The sequence below is a fragment of the Callorhinchus milii genome, unplaced genomic scaffold (assembly GCF_018977255.1).
Source record: "Callorhinchus milii isolate IMCB2004 unplaced genomic scaffold, IMCB_Cmil_1.0 Scaffold1, whole genome shotgun sequence".
Taxonomy (NCBI): Eukaryota; Metazoa; Chordata; class Chondrichthyes; order Chimaeriformes; family Callorhinchidae; genus Callorhinchus; species Callorhinchus milii.
In genome coordinates, this window is record NW_024704742.1 from 134,599,623 (window position 1) to 134,620,490 (window position 20,868).

Genomic DNA, 20,868 nt, shown 5'->3' on the forward strand with positions numbered 1-20,868 from the left:
TAAGCATGGTGAAGGGTTTCCACAGATGGCAGACACACAAAAAAAAATAGAGGAATTAATTTAACCTTGCATTTGATATAGCCTCTTATCATGCTGTCAAACATCTCAAAGAGCCTCTCGGGATTTTACTGATCTGTCTTGAGATCTTCCTTTGGCCATCTATCCCCTCGCCACCCACAATTGGCTCTCACCCTCAGCTCAGGTTCTAAGTCCAGGATTATCAAGCTCATTGGGACTTCCTCCTGATGTGAAACATGTGTAAAATTGTTCATTTGTATTCTGTAAAGTGTAGTGACTTTGCATTTTTTAGACCTCACAAACAGTCATGGAGTGAGAGTGATCGATTTTATCTGACAGATTGCTGGCCAGGGCCCCTGAGAAATTCCCACCGAAATTCACTCTGCAAACAATCCACGACCTTGTTGCTGGAATAACGAGTGGATAACCTTTCACCAGCAGCCTGGAGAGGATTGTTTTTCCTTCTCTCCCCTGTTGTGGTTTGCCTTCTCTCGTGACGTGCTGTTTGCAGTTCTCCACTGAACTCAGGCAGTACAACCCCGTAGCGTAGTGCAACCCCAAGCGCTCGCCTCGCAAGCAAGTGGATCCAGGTTTGATTCCCGGACATGAAGAAGCCTCAGGCAAGTTTCCTTATTCCACACACCTCTGTTTACCCAGCAGTAAGTTGGAACCGTGTTGTTAGTTTATTGGTGGATCACTTTCCGGGAGTAATAATCTCTCAAAAAAAAAATTGGTCACTCAGTCCATGGCTGTTTGTGGGACACTGCTGTGCGCAATTGCTTCTGCATTTCGTCCACAAAATATACAGTCAATCAACTTTACAATACATTCTGTGAAGCGCTTTGAGACGTCTCAATGACACAATAAGCCGCTATATCAAACGGAAGTACTAGTATTATTATTATATTGAGCTCACAGTCCAGGCTAATAATCCACATAGTAGAGAAAGTGAAAAATTTGACTGGGCAGGAGAAAGAAACTGCACTTTAGCACCTGTAAGATCCATTTTGCCTTGGAATAAGTCAGATCGTTTTGAAAGACGATTTGTGACTTGTATATGAAATTTAAACTCTATAATTTCATTCAAAATACAAATACTGCTCGTACCCATTGCTCTCAGGTGCAGGTTACACTTTGTCTGGTCCAATCGGGCATATTTTAAATTCATTCTCATTTTGAGTGCTTTGTTCAGTCGCAGAAACCTAAATTCCCATGAATCAGATCAATCATTAACGTCATTTGCTGCTTCATTTAATCTTCAGTGGAGTATACTATCTCTCCTATTCACAACCCTTTCCAGGCATTGAAGTTCTCGTTCAGTCAATTCACTTTACAGTGTGTTCTGTGAAGCGCTTTGGGATGTCCTCTCGACGTGAAAAGCGCTATATCAAATGCAAGGATTATTACTATTATAAGGCACTACATCAAATGCAAGGATTATTATTACTGTAACACTCTAGGGTACAGTATTAATGCAAGTAGCTGCTAGTTAACAGGAAACTACCTATAATAATAATCCTTGCATTTAATATAGCACTTTTCACGTCTTCTATACGTCTCAAAGCGCTTCACAGAATAGACTGTAAAGTGAATTGACTGTATATTTGTGGGCGAAACACGGCAGCCAATTGTGCACAGCAATGTCCCACAAACAGTCAGTTCCTACTTACAGCTAGATAAACAGAGGTGTGTCGTATGTGGAGTAAGGAAACTTGCATAAAGTCTTGTCCTGCCTGGGAATTAAACCTAGGTCCTCTTGTTTGCGAGGCGATTGCTATTTTGACTGGGCTCTAACCACTAAGCTTTCAACTTCGATTTCAAGATCCTCTCACTCGTTTTCAAATCACTTAATCCCCTCGCAACTCCCTACCTACCTGATTTGCTTACACCACCACCCGCTCCGCACTCCAACACCCACTGCCTCCACATGGCTGGCTCTGGCCTCCTAGCTTCCCCTCGTGCTCTCAGTTACATCTTCAGTGGCCATGGCTTCAGCTGCTACGCCCCAAAACTCTGGAACTCTCTCCCTCAATCCCTCCGCTTCGCCCCTTCCCTCCTCACCTTCAAATCCTGCCTAAGCAACCTTCCATTTTGATCGTGCTAACGGTCACTGTGTTATAAGCTGTTGTTGTAAGCTACAGGACTTCATTAATCTGCAGATTTAAAGTGACCTGGTGCTTAGGTTAAACATTAATGTTAATGCCGTTGAGGTTATGGATGCCCTGAGGCTACTTAACTTCACCCTAACTTTTAATTAGTCTTTCAGTTATTAACTGGTCTTTTCCATTACAAAACTTGCAATTTCTAGGAAAAAAAATATAAATATAATAATCCTTGCATTTGATATAACGCTTTTCACGTCTTCTAGACGTCTCAAAACGCTTCACAGTGTAAAGTGAATTGACTGTATATTTGTGGGCGAAATGCGGCAGCCAATTATGCACATCAGTGTCCCACAAACGCTTGTGGATTGAGTGACCGAATTTTTATTTTGTTGAAGGATTATCATCCCCAGAAAAGCGATCCACTAATCAACTAACAACCAGGTTCCTACTTACTGCTAGGTAAACAGAGCCGTAAGGAAACTTGCACAACATTTCGCCCTGCCGGGAATCTAACCCGGTCTCTCGCTCATGAGGCAAGTGCTCTAACCACTGAGCTACAGGACTCCACAGGAACAAGAACTAACTTGCAATGTTATCTGAAAACCTTGACATCTGGAAACCTTAGGATTGCTGCCGAGTGCAGTAGTTCAGTCTTGAGACACTACAACGTGTTCAGGTGTATCAAAGTTTAAATGGGTTTGGAAAAGTAAACCTAGATCATCACTTTAGGATGCAATAAGAGGACATAGGTTTAGAGTTGTGTATCCGGACAACATCAGGAAGCTTTCCTTTACTCAGAGGGTAATTAATGACTGGGATAGGTGGCCAGGAATGATGGTTGAGGCCAGGACACTGGGATCCATTTAAAAAGCTGTTATGGGAGGTAAGTACACTGCAGGACTCCGCAAGATTTAAGGCTATGCCCCCTTGCATTGGACTCATCTTCCAAGGGGAAGAGTCGTCCATGAACTAACATGTCAATTCCTCTTGTTTTAAATACCTGTACCAAATCGCCCCTTTACTCTTGCTTCAAAGAATATAACCACAGTTTACTCAGCCTCTCACCAGAGTTAAGTCACTTTTAACCCCAATAGCTTTTACCCTAATCCTCCAAGGCTACTTTATGCTTCCATTAATTGGTAGCCCAAAACCCTACAAGGTGCTCTGAACAAGGTCTGACCTGTGCCCTATATAACTGGAGTAACGTCTCTTTAATTCCAGGCAGAAAGGGAGTAGGCAGGACCTTTGGTCCTGGATAACTGCGCCTTTTGGTAATTACAACAAACCAAGCTGAACAGTAATAATGCAAGTTGACGTGATTCTCAGCTTCTCACCAGATTTAAGACCAGCTTAATGTATTCAAATCAGCAGTTTGTCATTGCTACCTCTCCTGAAACCAAGTGTTCTTGAAAATAGTTTTGTCTTAGAATCTGGTTAGTCTACATTTCATGCTAGCACCTGACATAGTCCAAAGAGTCCAGCATGAAGCAATTCCTAGGTGTGTTTTTGCACTGCCCTGCCTTGCGACTTTCAACAGTGTTGAACGTCAACAAGACCAAGGCTTTCCTGATTGGCTCCCATCAGCTCCTCCTCACCTCAGGTGCTGACGGCATCATCATCCATGGTTGCACACCTCACTAAGCCAGTCCAGAAGCCTGGAGTCTCGTTTGACCCTCAACTATCCTTTCTACCCCACATCTGTGCCATAACCTGCTCTGCCTTCCCCCACCTCCGTAACATCGCCCGGCTCCGATACTGTCTCACACCGCAGGCCGCCGAAACCCTCATACATGCTTTCATTACATTGAAGTTTGACTATGCAAACTCATTGCTTGTCGGCCTCCCCAACTCCTCTCTTCATAGGCTGCAGATCATTCCAGAACTCTGCAGTCCATGTCCTCTCCTGCACTAGGCTCTGCGACCCTGTCACCCCCATCTTTACCCATCTCCACTGGTTTCAAAATCCCGCTCAGTCCGAAACAATGTCTGTCCACATTGAGACGTCCTCCTGACGTGAAAAGTGCTTTACAAATGTAATTTTTGTTGTTGTGTTGATTGACATAAACTAATTGTGAATCAGACTTTGATCTATCCTTCCAAGGCTTACTGTACTGAAGACACTTTGGATGCCGTTAAGAGGACAGAGTGCATCCTCCACTCCAAGCACGTAAACATAGACCAAACCACCCCTTTGTGTTATACAGTCTGTGGAGTCCTGTAGGGTACTGATTAGTGTACTGGCATCACAGCGAGAGGACTTGGGTTTGATTCCCAGTCAGGATGTGGGGCTTGACATTGTAACCTTCTGACTCTTGAGACGCGAGTGCTACCAACTCAGCCAGACTGGTTCCTAAATATCAGCTGCACCACTATTTGGGCTTGGTATCACAGCCAACAGGAGGATTGATGTGAAATCCCGTATTGAAGTGGTTAGCATGCACGCCTTGCAAGTGAGTTCAATTTCTGGACAGGGCAAAGCCTTAGTCAAGTTTCCTTACAACAACAACAACAACAACAACAAGATTCCATTTATAGAGCGCCTTTCACGTCAGGAGGACGTCCCAAGGCGCTGCACAGTTGGGTCATGACCCGAGCAGGGGGGAAATGGTCAGGGTGAGGGGAGGGAAGGGAGGGAGAGAGGAGGGGGGAAATGGTCAGGGTGAGGGGAGGGAAGGGAGGGAGCGAGGAGGAGGAAGAGAGTCGAGAGGGGAGCTGAAGGCCTTACACCACATACCTCTGTTTACCTTGCAGTAAGTGGGAACCTCAGCTGTTAGTCGATTGGTAGATCGCTTTTGGGGGGGGGGGGGGGGGTAATAATCCCCTTTAAAAATAAATAAATAATAATAATTTGGTCACTTAATCCGTGACTGTTTGTGGGACACTGCCGCGTTTCGCCCACAAAATATACAATCAATTCACTTCATAATATATTCTGTGAAGCACTTTGAGACGTCTCAACCGACACTAACAAATGCTGGGATTATTATTATCATCAACATTATTATACTGAACGCATCTCCTATCCCCGATCTAATTTGTTGGGTAACCCCACCACTTTTTTGCGCAGTGAACAATGCAAAGCGTTTCAGCTCTGAGATTTTTGTAATTAACTGCCCGCTCTCCGTAAATATTGTAATGTTTCAATAATTCCTTGTAGAAGGCAAGAAGTGAAGCGTCCTGAAGGTCACAGGTGCGATGATTTCTGCTGTAATCCACCCTTCTGGGGTCTTGGCTTTGTGCCGCCACCACACTGCTCAGCGGCAAGAATTAAATGTCTCATGCAGAAAATTGTTGGGTTCCTTGCCAATTATTCGCCCACAAAACACACAATAGTTGTATTTGATAAAGTGCCTCATCATGTAGCAATATGTCTCAAAACATTTCGCAGGATGTTACCACGGGTGATTTTTACTGTAAAGTGTAGTGATTGTATTTATTTTGTAGGCTAATTTAATAGACAATTTGCACACAGCAATGTCCCACAAACAGGCGTGGAGTCAATATCTGGCGTAGTGGGGTGTGGGGGAAAATGATCACCCACAAAACACACAGTCACCGCCCTTCACTGTATATCCTGTGAAGCGGTTTGGGACATTCTCCTGATGTGAAAGCATTGTCCAGGCTTACACTTAGTTCACTGTAGTGCTGAATGTGTGTGGTCGGAAGTGCTGTCATTCAGATAAGCTGTTAAAACCAGGTGGATGTTGAAGGACCCGTGACACGACTTGAAACTGGAGGGGAGTCTCACCCGGTATCCTGGCAACCCACGATCCCCCAACTAAAACGAGAGGACCCGGGTTCGATTCCAGGGTAGGGCGAAACCTTAGCCAATTTTCTTTCCTCCACACGCCTCTGTTTACCGCAGTAAGTAGGAACCCACTTGCTAGTCGATTAGCAGATCGCTTTCTGGGGTAATATCCCTTCAAAAAGAATGTGGTCACTCAATCCACGACTGTTTGTGGGACACTGTTGTGCACAATTGGTTGCTTTACAGTATACACTTTACAGTATATTCTGTGAAGCGCTTTGAGACTTCTCAAAGACATGATAAGGTGCTACATGAAAAGAAAAGTATTATTATTTGCTCTCGTCTACACAACCAAACTCGCATTTCGAGAAGAATGTAAGACTCGGGAATGTATCTGCTTCTGTCACTCCTATTTCCAAGTTAAGTGTGATGACGGCATAGAAAGTAACTTCTTCCTTCACTTGTAGATCATCCTTCAAGTCTGAATTTGTATTGGGATGATTGTTTAGTCAAAGCTGACACTCCAATGTAGTGTGGGGGCGGGGGGCAGGTGTGCGTGCGTGTGTATCTGTGGGTGCTGCATCATCAGAGGTTCCATCCTTCGTGTGAGACTTAAATCCACAGTGCTACTTAGCCTAAGAACGTTACAGATTCCACACCACTATCTGAAAAGAGAAGGGCATCTCCATTTGTATATCCTATCTAGCATCTTGCTAGTAAAATTAGTTATTCGCCTCATGACCTGTGTGGAATTAATTGGCTGCCACGTTGAAGTAAAATCCTGCGAAGCACTTTGAGACACCTGTTGTATCAAATGGCATCATTACTATTACATTTGGAAAAATTGCTGGTCAAATGGTTGCCCCGTTGTCAACAGAGCACGACCGCTGACTAACTCACTTCGAAATGATGCAGTTTTTTCTTCCTTACTGCAGTGAATGGTGAGGGGGGGTGTTGGACTGGTGTTGGCTCTTATAAATGAAATGTAGACAGCTGGAGATAAACAGGCAGGGCTCAAAACAGGAGAGGAACTGTGGAATGGATTTGCATTTGGAAACGGTTGGTTGCACAGACTACTTTACTTACCGCTTTGTATCTTCTGTGCATTGTCCCTTAAAAATGAGAGATTTTAGATATACAAATGTAATTTTGTTGTTGTTATAGCCCTCACCTTCAGATCAGAAGGTTGTGGGATCAAATTGAATGACTGGACCTGAGCGCAGCCATCCAGGTTGTTTGAAAACGTTTGGAAAAAATGAAATTGTGAATCTTTTTTTCAGAATCTTCGCAAATGTTTGCTCAATTTTGTTATTTATAGAGAATTGAATAGGAATAGTTGCTTGAAGAGGAATGTGGAAAGCTCTGAGCACGGAAGTAATTAGGTGACTCATGAGAAGGAAAAACACCAATGTATTCCTGATGGGCTCAAGTAATTGTGTGTGGGTGCCTATGCTCACATACTGAGATGGGTGTAACAATGAACTTAAAGTTTATCTTATTGATCAATTGAACCATCTTTAATCATCTTGCATACTGTTACTGAATCATGCAAACCAGGAAGCTCTCTCTATTGTACTGTTTAAATCCACATGATTCATGATGTTATGAGGAAACTGCAAAGAAAAGATTAGTGATACACTTCCTTATCAGACTACAGCATCACAAAGTGCTTCAGAGAATTACTGTTAAGTGCAGTAGTGGTTCTGTTTTAGACGATCGCGACAATGGTTTGTGCCGGCAAAGTCCCAGAAACAACAACAACAAAATTACATTTCTACAGCGCCTTTCACATCGGGAGGACGTCCTAAGGCGCTGAACAGTCAGGGATCAGGACCTGAGCATAGGGGAGGTAGGGTTAGGATGAGGAAGGGCAGAGAAGGTAGGAGGGCAGCTGAAGGCACAGTCAAAAAGGAGGATCTTGAGTCGTGCCTTGAAGGAGGCAAGAGAGAGAGTGAGGATAAGGGATTGTGGGATGGAGCTCAAAAGAGTGGGGGCAGAGAGGCTGAAAACCCGGCTGCCGAGGGTCCAGCGGGAGACTTGAAGCAGGCCAGACCTGCTGAGCGGAGGGAGCGGACAGGTTGACAGGGAGTCAGCAGGTCAGAGATGTAGGAGGAGTCAAGGCCGAGGAGGACCTTGAAGTGAGGACAAGGATTTTGATTTCTAGCCTCTGAGGGATGGGGAGCCAGTGGAGCCAGGTGAGGTGATGGGGTCACGGAGCCTGGTGGGGGAGAAAACGCGAGCTGCAGACTTCTGGATGATCTGCAGCTTGTGGAGGGAAGAGTTGGGGAGGCTGACAAGGAGTGAGTTTCCATAGTCGAGCCTTGAGGTGACGAATGCGTGTATGAAATGGCCATGAAGTGAAATACCAATACATTCTGGTGGATTGCTGCCCAATCTCCCCTTTATTCACCCTCCTCCCACAGTTTGTGTCCATGGTCCTTTAACACTTTAACCATTAACGTCCACCTGAGGAAAGGGTAGACAGGCCTTGGTTTAACATCTGTGACATCAGGACTAACTGATAACTAAATGCATTGTCAGACTCCGCCACTGTCAAGCGCTCCGGGACACTACCCCGAGTGAAGGGAGCTATATAAATGCTTGTTGTTCTTGTGTTGGATAGTTCACAAGAATTGATACTTAACTCCCCAAATCCCCATTGGTGGCTGAGCCTTCAGTCGCTGCCACCCTCACATCTGGAACTCCCTGTCTTGTATTTCTCCATCTCAGACCTTCTGTTTGTCTATAAATCCTACTTTAGGAAAGTGTACCACTTTGACCGATCCTATGGTTATTACGACTGAACAGCCCGCTGTCTCAGTTCCCAAGTGGAGTGGCCCCCTTAACCGAATGGGAATGGTCTTGAAGGCTGATTCTTTCTTCTCTTCCCACTACTAAACTCTTACTTCTCAAAAGATTTACAAAATATATCATCACGGAAACAAGCTACTCGGCCCAACCAGTCCATATTTGTATTTATAGTCCACACACGTCTCCACCCATTCCTTACTCTCACCCACATCCTTCTATTCCCCTTTCCCGCACGTGAATAGCTTCCTCTTGAATACACCTATACTACCACTTTAGGCAGCGAGTTCCATAATCTGCATGAAATATAGATAGTTCCTCTTACATTCTCTTTTGGATCCCCTAGTGACTATTTACAGATTGTCCAACCAGTGGAAATGGCCTTTTTATGATAATAAAAATAATAATAATAATCCTTGGATTTGCCTTGTAACATCATTGAGCCATCTCAGAGCACTTCACGGAACAATGAATTGACTGTATATCAATTGTGAGCAAAACGGGGCAGGCAATTGCTCACAGGAGGGTCCCACAAACAATCAGGGATTGAGTGACCAAATTATCATTATATATGTTTTGGAGCTATTAAGTGATCTGCCAATTGACTCACATGGTCACTCAATCCATGATGGTTTGTGGTTGCTGCATTTCGCCCACAAAATATACAGTCATTCACTTTACAGTATATTCTCTGAAGCGCTTTGAGACGTCTCGAAGACGTGATAAGTATGCAAATGCAAGTATTATTATTATAACAACCAGGTTCTAACTACTGCAAGGTAAACAGAGGCTTGTGGAGTAAGGAAACTTGCCTAAAGTTTCGCCCTGCCTGGGAATCAAAATTACGTCCTCTCGCTTGCAAGGCGAGTTGAGCTTATCAAACCCTTTTTTGATTTTAAACACTTCTAATAGGTCCCCACTTGTAAGATTGTGCAAATCTGTTCAGAGCCAGTCTACAGGAGTTGCTTGAGAGGGTGGGGACGCTTCCACTTAGCTGCAATACACCTTCCCTTATCTATTGTGAAATCATTCAACTTCTGGCTTTTTAAAATAGGGATGTCCTTCCAACTTGAAAGGTGCTCTGTAAATGTAATTTGTTATTGTAGGAGGGAGAGAGGCAAGGAGAGGTGGGCAAAAGCTGGGTTATTGAACGAAGCCTCAGGATGTTTGAACAATCTTGTTTTCTCAATCATTAACTACACCTGGCACTTAACCTTCAATGAGCACTCCTGGAATAGCCTCAGCGTCACTGTAAGGTGTGGTTTATTTTCATGGCAAATGACGCTGTCCAACTATATTCAATGCAGGCTGTTGTGTAAGAGGAAGCTTTGAGCGAGTTTCAATACACTTGCACACACATACACACGCACGCACACATACAGCATGTGACGGGATCTCTACTGAACACAGTTCCAGCAGGTCGGGTAGAAATCCTTACTTGGTTCAATCTGGCTTTGTTTTTGTAAACTGGGATTATAAACTTTTTAGGAAAGTGTGGATTCGTCTCGAAATTGTTCTGTAGTGCTGCTGCCTCTGAGTTGCATTCAGCTTGTCAGGACGCTGGTGATCAGAGCAGAACCATCCTGGTAAGTTCCTGACTTGTGTTTCCTTAACGAGGGCTTTCTTTAGTCGCATGGTTCGTTCTCCCGACTTTGTATTTTATCAAACTCCAATGTAACTTTCAGAGAGACGTTTCACCTTTGCGTGGCTATTTGCCAGGTCAGCCTGTTCAGCAGCAAGCGATTCAAATTGCCTGAAGGGTTAAGTGATTGCAACTTTTTACAGTGCAGTGTCAAAGATCAGGCTGGGCGTTCATATCGGAGCACCTTTAACAGCGACTTGCCTTCAAAGCTCCTTCCTACCTCTGTGACCGACTAACTCCATATAGACCTCTCCGCTCTGCGGTCTCCGGCCTGCTCCACGTTCCCCCGCCAAACCCGCCCCACCATCGGCAGTCAGACTTTCAACCTCTCTGACCCCACCCTTTGGCACGCCGTACCACGGTCCCTTCCTTGCCTACTTCAAGGCCCGTCTCAAGACCCTTCTCTTTGACCGCGCCTTGGGTTATGCTATCACTTCAGGAGGACTTCCCAAGGCGCTGGATAGTCAAGGATTTGCAACTGAGCTGGGGTTTGGGATCAGGAGTTGGAGGGCAGGGAAGATAGGAGGGTGACCCACAAAATTTACAGTCAATTAATTTTACAGGATATTCTGAGAAGCATTTTGAGACGTGTCGAAGACGTGATAAGGCTCTATATCAAATGCAAGGATTATTATTATTGTTGAAGGAGATAAGGGGGGAAGTGAGGCAAAGGGGCTGTGCAATGGAGTTCCAAAGAGTGGGGGTAGAAAGGCTGAAGGCCCGTCCGCCGAGGGTGGGGCGGGCTAGGCGGGGGATGTGGAGCAGGCCAGAGCCCACTGAGCGGAGAGGTTGGACAGTTTAATAAGGCGTTAGCAGGTCTCAGAGGTAGAGAGGAGGGCCTGGAAGATGAAGACGAGGATTTTAAACTCTATCCTCTGGAGGATGGGGAGCCAGTGGAGCCGGAGAGGGTGGAGTTGATAGGTTCACGGAGTCTAGTGTGGGAGAGGACACAAACTGCAGAGTCCTGGATAATCTTCAGCTTTGTGTCGGATTGTATATTTTGAGGGCAAATAGTAATCTTTTTTTGTTTTTGGAGGGATTATTTATGGAGTAAGGAAACGTGTCGGGAATCAAACACGGGTGCTCTTGCTTGCGAGACAAGTGCTCTAACTACTACTTACAATTACTCTGTAAACTAAGGGAACGCGGAACAAATTTTCTGGGCGATCTAAGTGTACATTGATAGAAGCGGGTGGGTTATGAGACCACTGTATCTTCTCTTGGGACTAGAGTTGCTGGTTGCTGTAGTAACTCACTACGTTGGGAATGTCTGTATCACAGCAACATTTGTGATGTTTACTTAACATAGATCAATCCCAGCGGAAGAGCTGAGCCAGCAATATCAGGATGGCGTGTTTTTACCCCTAATGATAATAATAATGATCAATGCATTTGATATAGCGCCTTATCACGTCTACAAGACATCTCAAAGCGATTTAGAGAATATACTGTAAAGTGTAGAGGCTGTATATTTTGTGGGCGAAATGCGGTAGCCAATTGTGTCCCATAAACAGGCGTGGATTGAGTGACCAATTTATTATTATTATTTTTAAGGGATTATTACCCCTAGAAAGGATCCGCCAATCAACTAACAACCGGGTCCCTACTTGCGATGTCTGTTTTTAATACAAAAAAATTTTAATCCAGCAAGTGTTAATGCCTCTACTTTTTTGTTTTGTGCTCAACACAGGTGCCTGCTCCAATTCCCTCCGCACTCTCAAACCCAAGAGAGAGATTTATTTTAAATCAAAATAAATTGTAACTTATTTTTTTCGTTGTTCCAGCTGCCGGTCTATTTGCTGTGGCATCTGAAATCTTGTCGCAAATTCATTTTGTTGATCTGGCTCAGTTGGTAGTTTTTTTTTGGCAGCCGGTGGTCTGACACATGGGGAAATCCATCACCGTTGCTTAAGAGTATCCAACCCAAACTGCGAATTCCATGCTTCCCATCTACACGTGGAAATCCCACAGACAGATTGTTGGAATGGAATGTGTGCTCTCTCCGTGGAGGGACTCATTCTGCTTACCTAATTCCGGAAAGTATTAGGCACAGGTTGGCAAGAGCCAAGGCTTGGGGACCCAGAGTGTGCGTTGGGGTACCTGCTGGAGTCTAACCAGCTAAAACCACATAGCTCGTCATCAATATTGCTGTCTGACAAGCTTTCTGCTACTTGGCCAGTTAGGACCACCCTACCCTTTAGGGCTTTGGCTTGCCAGGCAGGGCGAAACCTTGGGCAAGTTTCCTTACTCCACATGCCTAATAATAATCCCTCCAAAACCAAAAACAATAATAAATTGGTCATTTTCAATCTACGACTGTTTGTGGGACATTGCTATGCGCAATTGGCTGCCTCGTTCGCCAACAAATATACAGTCAATTCACCTTACAGTGTGTTCTGTGAAGCGCTTTGGGACGTCCTCCCGACGTGAAAAGCGCTATATCAAATGCAAGGATTATTATTATTATTATTGCAGGGTTAATGGGAGCTGAGTGGGATGTGGAATGACTCCCTGCCCCAGTGACTGGTCTGTCAATTGTTAGCACACTTGACTCTGAATCAGAAGTTTGTGGGTTCAAGCAATAACATGAGTCTTTGAGCTCACAGTCTAACATGACAATTCAGCGAATGCAGCGTTAGGGGTTTTCTGGATTGTCAGAGGTGCCATCCATCAGATGAAAAGTTAAACCCAGGTCCCATTTGCCTGTTCAAATGGAAGTTAAAGGTCCACAACTCTTTTTTTTAAAAATGAGAGAAGTTTCTCCCGTTGTCCTGGCCAACAAAAAAAATTGTTCACTCATTTCATGGCTACTTATGGAATGTGGTCACCACATCTTTCAGGAAATTCTTGAGTGATGAGACATATACTAAATACAAGGATTTTTGTAATATTTTATTATAGTACAATAAACTGTCTATGGCTATCTTGAGTCCAGTCCAAAAGGCTTGATGAATCTCAGCAACCTGTAAAAAAAAGTCAATAATTAATAAAGATAATTAACAGCAAATAACTAATAATAACCCATGCGTTTGATACCATTTGATATTTATGTCTCAAAATGGTTCACAATAACAACCACAAAATTACATTTGTATAGCGCCTTTCACGTTGGGAGGACATCTCAAGGCCCTGGATAGACAGAGTTTCGGACCCTAGCTGGGGGTTGGGGTCAGAGAGGGTGGAGGGCACGGTGGAAAGCAGGGAGGTCGAAATAGTGGGGCAAGGAGGGGACGTGAAACAGGCTGGATCCTGCTGAGCGGGGGGAGCTAACAGGATGGTAAGGGGTTAGAAGGTCGCACAGGTAGTGGGAAGCAAGACCATGGCGGGCTTGGAAGGCGAGGACCACGGTCTTGAACTTCCTCTGTGTGATGGGAAGTCAGTGGAGTTGGTCGAGTTGGGCATGATGCAATGTTGCAGAGATGGGGGAAGACAGAGGAAGTCATGGCACAGATTTGGGGTAGAAAGGATAGTTGAGGGTCAAACGAGATCCCAAGGTTCTGGACTGGCTTAGTGAGGTTGAGTGTGCAACCATGGATGGTGACACTGTCAGTGCCTGAGGTGTGGAGGCACTGATGGGAGTCAATCAGGAGAGCCTCGGTCTTGTTGACATTGAACTGAAGAAAATTAGCTCTCATCCAGGACTTGATGTCTGACTGACATTCTATCAGGACTGCAGTGGTCCTGGAATCAAGGGTGGAGGCAGAGAGATATAGTTGGGTGTCATCCGCTTACACATGTTGACCCCACATCTGCGGAAGATGTCACCAAGAGGGACCATGTAGATATTGAAGAGGAGGGGAAGGACAGAGACCTGAGGTGCAGAGTCTAGAGGAGAAACCATTGTCCAGATGAAGTGGAGGCAGTGTGAGAGGTACGATCTGAACCAGTCGAGGACAGAGTCATGAAGGTTGAGGTGAGAGGAGACGTGGTGGATGAGAATGGTCGACAGTATCGAAGGCAGGAGAGGACGAGGAGGCAGAGGAAGCCCTCGTCGCAGATGGACAGAATGTCATTTGTCACTTTGACCAGTGCTGTTTCTGTGCTGTGGGTGGGACGAAAACCCGATTGGAGGGGTTCGTGAAGGGAATGGCAGGAGAGGGAAGGAGCGAAGCTGGGAAGCAACAGGGTTCCTGGGAAGGGATGGGGTCAAGGGACCAGTTGGTCAGTTTCATGCGGGTTATAGTGGTGGTGAGAGAGAAGTGGGAGACAGGTTCGAAGATGTGGAGGGAGGGATGGGTAGGGGATGGGAGGGGAGAGTGCAGCAGACGGAATTGCAGAGGCAGCTGAGTGGATCCCCTCGATTTTTGATTCGAGGAAATCTAGCATTGCCTCGCAGTTGGCAATTGAGGTGAGGATGGGCAAGGCGTGAGAGGGTGGGCAGAGGAGTCAGTTGTTGATGGAGAAGAGGAGACTGGGGTTGTCCTTGGCCTCCAAGATTCTCTTGGATTAGAACAACGATTTAGCAGAGGCGAAGGTGGAGTGGTAAGATTTGAAAAGTTCTGGCCAGATCTGCCAATGAACTGTTAAGTCTGATTTAAGCCAGGTGCACTCAGCGGCACACACCTGTGCTTCAAGGGAGGGGAGTTGGCTGGTGTACCATGGTGACTTACGTGAACAGGAGATGGTTTGGGAAGACAGGGGAGCAAGGGAATCGAGAGTGAAGGAGAGAGAACTTGGAGAAGAGTGGCCAAGGAGGATAAGTCATTGCAGGAGGAAGTCAAAGGGGAAGGAGTTCAGATGACTCCAAGGCATCTGAGAGGGAGGGAGGGGGAGATTTTTTTCCAGGGCAGTAGGAGATCGAGGTGGGTTGGGTGGCAGTGGGGAGAGGGATTGAGGAGTTAAGGGAGATGAAGTGATGGTACAAGATTGCTTTGATGGTGAAGTCTGAGATGGTAAAGCCCCGAGTGATCACCAGATCGAGGGGATGACAACAGATGTGGGTGACGGAGTGGATTTGGAGGGAGAGGTTGAGGGAGGAGATAAGGGAGGAGAAGTCAGCAGAGGCAGGGCAGGAGGGGATAAAGTGTAGGTTGAAGTCTCCTAGGATGAGGAGGTGTTCAGAGCAGAGGGTGAAGGAAGATAGGAGGGTGGCGATGTCGGGGTTGAAGGTGGGGGAGGGTTTGGGGTGGGGACAATAGGTAAGGAGAATTTTGAGGGAAAGATTGCCAGCAGTTACCTTGAAGTCTAGTGACTGTACAATTTCTGCACAGCCGTGTCCCACAAACAGCCATGAAGTTAAGTGAATAACCAATTGTACATGGAGGATGATTGGCCAGAACACAGAGTTTAATGATGATAATAATAATAATAATTGCATTTGATTTAATGCCATATAAGGTCGAGATCTCTCAAAGCGCTTCACAGAATATACTGTCAAGTGGATTGACTGTGTATTTTGTGGGCGAAACGGTCTGAGGTTTAACGTCTCATTGAAGGAGAGCACTTTTGAAAATTGAGAGCTGCCACTAGCATAGTGCTGGAGTGTCAGCTGAGACTGTGAGCACAAACTCCTGGAGGCTTGGACCTAAAGCTCTCTAACCCAGTTTAAGCCACATCATTCACTGAATGGCTGTTTGGACTGGACTTTGTATTTCTGATCACGTGTCCACATCAGGTGCTCCTTGGACAAGGGCGTGAGTTCCAATTCGCCAAAGCTTCTCATGTGCTGATAACGTGCAGCTAAATTTGAATTGCACACGATGCCATTTGCTCACAAAATACACAGTCGCTACATTTCACTGTATATCCTCTGAGGCGCTTTGAGACATCTTGACCATGTAATAAGGCCCTATATCAAATGCAAGGATCATTATTGTGTCTGCCTTTCCTCCGTGCCCCCTTAAAGCCTTACTGAGCAAGTATTTTGCTTACAAACCATGCGGTCACCTCACCTCACAGTAAATCTTGTCCATAGCTTTGAGACATCTTCCCGACGTGAAATGCAGGGATTGTTATTCATCTGCTTGCCTCTTGAACACTCCCACTGACTGTGTGATAACAATCCTTCAGGCAAGCAAATCACAAGATTCCACAAAGAAATACCTGAATTCAGCACTCACAGGTCGAGTTTGAATTATTAGATGAATTTATTTGGAATGATTTACAGGACCTCTTCCCTTGCGCATGTCCAGCGAGAGAGAGATAGAGAGATAACCAAGTTAGTGTTGCTCACTCAGGGGAATTGAGGACTGCTGATCAGCAGCATTGATGTCCAACAAAGTTCCACATGTGTAGTTGTCCACTATACTTGTTAGGGCTTTGGCTTGTAGGGTTAATAGGAGCTGAATGGGCAGAATCCCTGTCCCCAGTCAGCCCCTCCCAAGTCCTGCCTCCAAGTGTGTATCTCTCTCTCTTCATTTCTGTAATGAGCGTGTGTTTTTATCTCTCCCTCTGGTGTATGTGTTTGTTTCCCTCCCTGTATCTCCCTCTATGTAGCAGGTGTGTGTTGTCTCTATCTCGCTTTCTGTCCTCTGTTGTGCGTGTCTTCCCCCACCCCCCTTTGTAGGATGTGTGGATGTGTGCTCGTCTCTGTCTATCCTTCTCTCCTTCTCAGTCCTGTGTAGTGTTTTTGTACTCTCTGTGGCAACAGGGGCAGTGATTGAGGGGAGCATTAATTCACTGTCAAACCCTGAAGGTTCATGTTTGTGTGTCCTTTTCTGGTGCCGAAAGGCTGGCATCTGAGTGGCAGCACATCACCCATTATTCACCGGATTCATTGTGCAAACAGACAATACTCTGCAACCTCCACCATCTCACGTAACCCCATCAATTCAAATCATCCTCGAATCATTCGAAACTGGCACTGTCTTCAGCAGTGAATGATGGATTTAATTCACTCTTGTAAGATAATTCATCAGGTCAACTCAGGGCTACGGGTAAACATAAAGAGATGGAAAGAAAAGGTGAATGTTTTCCATCCTTGGGATGAGATGTTAAATCAAGGTCCCATCTGCCTGTTCAGGCGGACGCTAAAGATCCCATGGCACTTTTTGAAAAGAGAAGGGATTTTCTCTTTCTCGATGCCCTGGCCAGCAATCCCCCAAATACAATTGGTCCCTCGCTCACGGCTGTTTGTGGGACACTGCTGTGCGTAAACTGGCTGCCGCTTTTGCCCACAAAATACAGTCAATCCACTTTACAGTGTGTTCTGTGAAGCGCTTTGGGACGTCCTTCTGACGTGAAAAGCGCTATATCAAATGCAAGGATTATTATTATTATTAATATCCTGTGAAGTGCTTTCAGAGGTCTCGGCGATGTGATAAGGCACGGTACCAAATGCAAGGATAATGAGGATTACTATTGTAATGTTTAGAACAATCGGCCCGTCGGCATCTGAAAGGGGGATGATGGGTCAATGTTTTGGGTGTGACGTTTCGTTGGAACTTCAGATTCCGTAGTTTAGCCAAATCTTGGCTGAGGTGCCAAGCTGACTCAACTCAACACTCAATGGTCCCTGGGTCAGAAGGTTGTGGGTTTAAGTCCCACAACGTAATTTGTGGCAGCCCATTTGCACGCAACGATGTCCCACAAACAGCTATCAAGCCACTGATCATTCTTATCTGTGAGTCGGGACACTAGGAAAAGCTCTCTTCTCTTTTCGAATAGTGCCATGGGGATCTTTAATGTTTTTTTGGTCAACTGAGTGCCTGACACATGTGGAAACTCATCACTGCGCTTGAGAGAATCCAAACCAAATGAGAATTCCATGAATCTCACCTACACGTGGAAATTCCAGAGAAAGATTGTTGGCATAGTATTCACACTCTCTCCCTGAAGAGACACATCCTGATTACCTAATTCTGGAAAGTATTAAGCGCAGTTTAGCAATAGCCAAGCCTTGTAGCATAGTGGTTAGCGTGCTCACTTTACAGGAGGACCCAGGTTTGATTCCCGGGCGGGGCGAAACTTCAGGCACGTTTTGTTACTCCACACGCCTGGGTTTACCTAGCAGTAAACCTAGTAGGAACCCAGTCAATTGACAGATCACTTTGCGGGGGTAATAGTCCCTCAAGAAGAAATGTGGTCACTCAATCCATGACTGATTGTGGGACACTGCTATGGGAAATTGGTTGCCGTGTTTCGACAACAGAATACACAGTCCTTTTACAGTATATTCTGTTGTCATTCACTTCATGGCTGACTGTGTGTGCAAATTGGCTACAAAATACGCAGTTGCTACACTTTCTAGTAAATCCTGTGAAGCGCTTTGAGTAATTATTCTTCATTGATATCATCTCTGCTGCTGAATTAATGAACCAATTACATTGCCGCATGCTTTTCCTGTGACCCTCTGAGTGTCATCGTCTCCATGGATGTAAAAATAACCCACAACAAACATGCCTTTGTGTCCAAATCAGCGCAAATGTCTACAAACCTACACCCTTCCCTGTCTATGGCAAAATATTGTCTACTGCTCGTGTGTTGGGTGCGAATGCGGGTGTGGAGGCGGTGGGTGGGTAATAGGACAACTATTAACCAGTAGAATCCTGTAGTTCAGTGGTTAGAGCAAGTCTCGCAAGTGAGAGGACCTGGGTTCAGTTCCTGGTAGGGTGAAATGTTGGCCAAGTTTCCTTACTCTACACAACTGTTTACCTAGCAGTAGGAACCCAGTTGATTGGCGGATCACTCCTCCAGTTCCTTAATTTTTTTTAAAAAAATGTAGTCACTCAATCCAAGACTGTTTGTGGGACATTGCTGTGCGCAATTGGCTGCCCTGTTCGCCCACAAAAATACAGACAATTTACTTTACTGCATATTATGTGAATCACTTTAAGACATCTTAAAGACGTGTAAAAGCAAATGCAAGGATTATTATTATAACTACTGAAATCTAGCTACTGGCTATCAAGTGGAAACTTTGACGAGAATTTCCGAGTGTTTGTTTGCAAACATGATATTGTCTGCCAATTGTAAAAATCTGCTCGTTGTAAGGAAATGTCCCACTTGTTTCTGTCCCTGTAGAACAACCCCATAGAAAATCAACTATTGTGTAACTTTGTGTTCCAATTAATAAATATCCTTACATTTAATATGATAACTTTCATATGGGAAGGACTCAGCAAAGTGTTTCATTGGATATACTGTATATTGGGAAGTGTAGTATTTAGAGCACTTGCCTAGCAAGCAAGAGGACCCAGATTCAATTGCCGGACCGGGTGAAACCTTAGGCAAATTTCCTTACTCCATATGCCTCTGTTTACCTAGAAGTAAACCAATATTTGGTCACTCAATCCACGACTTTTTATGGAACACTGGTGTGCGCAATTGGCAGCCGCATTTTGCCCACAAAATACAGTCAATTCACTTCACAATATATTCTGTAAAGTGCTTTGAAACCTCTCAACGACAGGATAAGGTGCTATTTCAAATGCAAGGATTATTATTATTTTGCGGGTAAACAGAGCAGCCAAATTGAGCACAGCAACGTTCCACAAATAGCCATGAAACAAGGGACCAATTTTATTTTGGTAGCTTCTTGGCCAGAACATAAGATGAATCTCCCTTCCCTTTTCGAATAGTGCTGTGGGATCTTTAACGTCCACCTGAACAGGCAGACGGGACCTCAGTTTAATGTCTCATTTGAAAGACGGCGCCTCTGACAATGCAACGCATCCCCAGCTCTGTACTGTGTTAAGCCTTCGAATTACTGTGAAGAGTTTTGAAGCATTTTGATGTACAAGATGTTATATTAAAAAAAAAGCAGGTTGTTTTGTACATCGGTGGTTAGGTGGTGGTTGAATAATAAAGAGATTAATGATAATGTTCAGTAGATATTTCATAATTCTTTGTGTTTGCTCACTCAAATGCCAGATGGCATAAGCACAGATCAACAAGTTGCAGCCGTGGCTCAGTTGCCAGCACTCTCACCTCTGAGTCAGAAGGTAATAATAATAATCCTTGCATTTAATATAGTGCTTTTCACGTCGGGAGGACGTCCCAAAGCGCTTCGCAGAACACACTGTAAAGTGAATTGACTGTATATTTGTGGGCGAACGCGGCAGCCAATTGCGCACAGCAATGTCCCACAAACAGTCGTAGATTGAAAATGACCAATTTATTATTGTTTTTGGTTTTGGAGGGATTATTATGTGTGGAGTAAGGAAACTTGCCCAAGGTTTCGCCCTCTGCCTGGAATTGAACTCAGGTCTCTCGCTTGCAAAGCGAGTGCTCTAACCACTGAGCTACAGGACTCCACAAAGGTAGTTCAAGCTGAGTCCAAGCCCCACGTCAGGAATTCGAACTCGCGAATCTGGTCTGTCGCTCTGGTGAGGTGCTGGGGTGCACTGCATGTTGGAAGTGCCGTCTTCAGATGAGACTTCAATCCAAGGTCCTATCGGCCTGTTCAGGTGAACGGTGAAGATCCATTGGCACTAATCAGCTGACAATCCCAGAATATAATTCATTGTTCACTTCATGGCTATTTGTGGAACATTGCTGTGAGAAAACAAGCTGCCGTAGGGGAGGGGAAAGGTAAACAAAACCACAGTCAAAGAGGCAAGTCTTGATACGAGTTCTGAACGTTGGGTTGGGAGGGAGCGAGTTGGAGG

The 20,868-nt window shown here is 45.0% G+C and overlaps 1 protein-coding gene and 1 non-coding gene across 2 annotated transcripts in view; one reads left to right on the plus strand and one right to left on the minus strand.

Annotated features, from left to right (window-relative positions):
• Window positions 1-2,616: 2,616 nt before the first annotated feature.
• On the minus strand, window positions 2,617-2,687 carry trnam-cau. The gene has a single exon. It is a non-coding gene; the product is annotated as a tRNA-Met (tRNA).
• Window positions 2,688-9,978: 7,291 nt separating this feature from the next.
• Window positions 9,979-20,868, plus strand: part of atp8b1 (ATPase phospholipid transporting 8B1) — a 62,443-nt gene continuing 51,553 nt past the window's right edge. The window contains exon 1 of the mRNA XM_007903081.2: window positions 9,979-10,265. The gene's annotated coding sequence lies outside the window, so the exon portion shown is untranslated. The remainder of the gene's footprint in view (window positions 10,266-20,868) is intronic.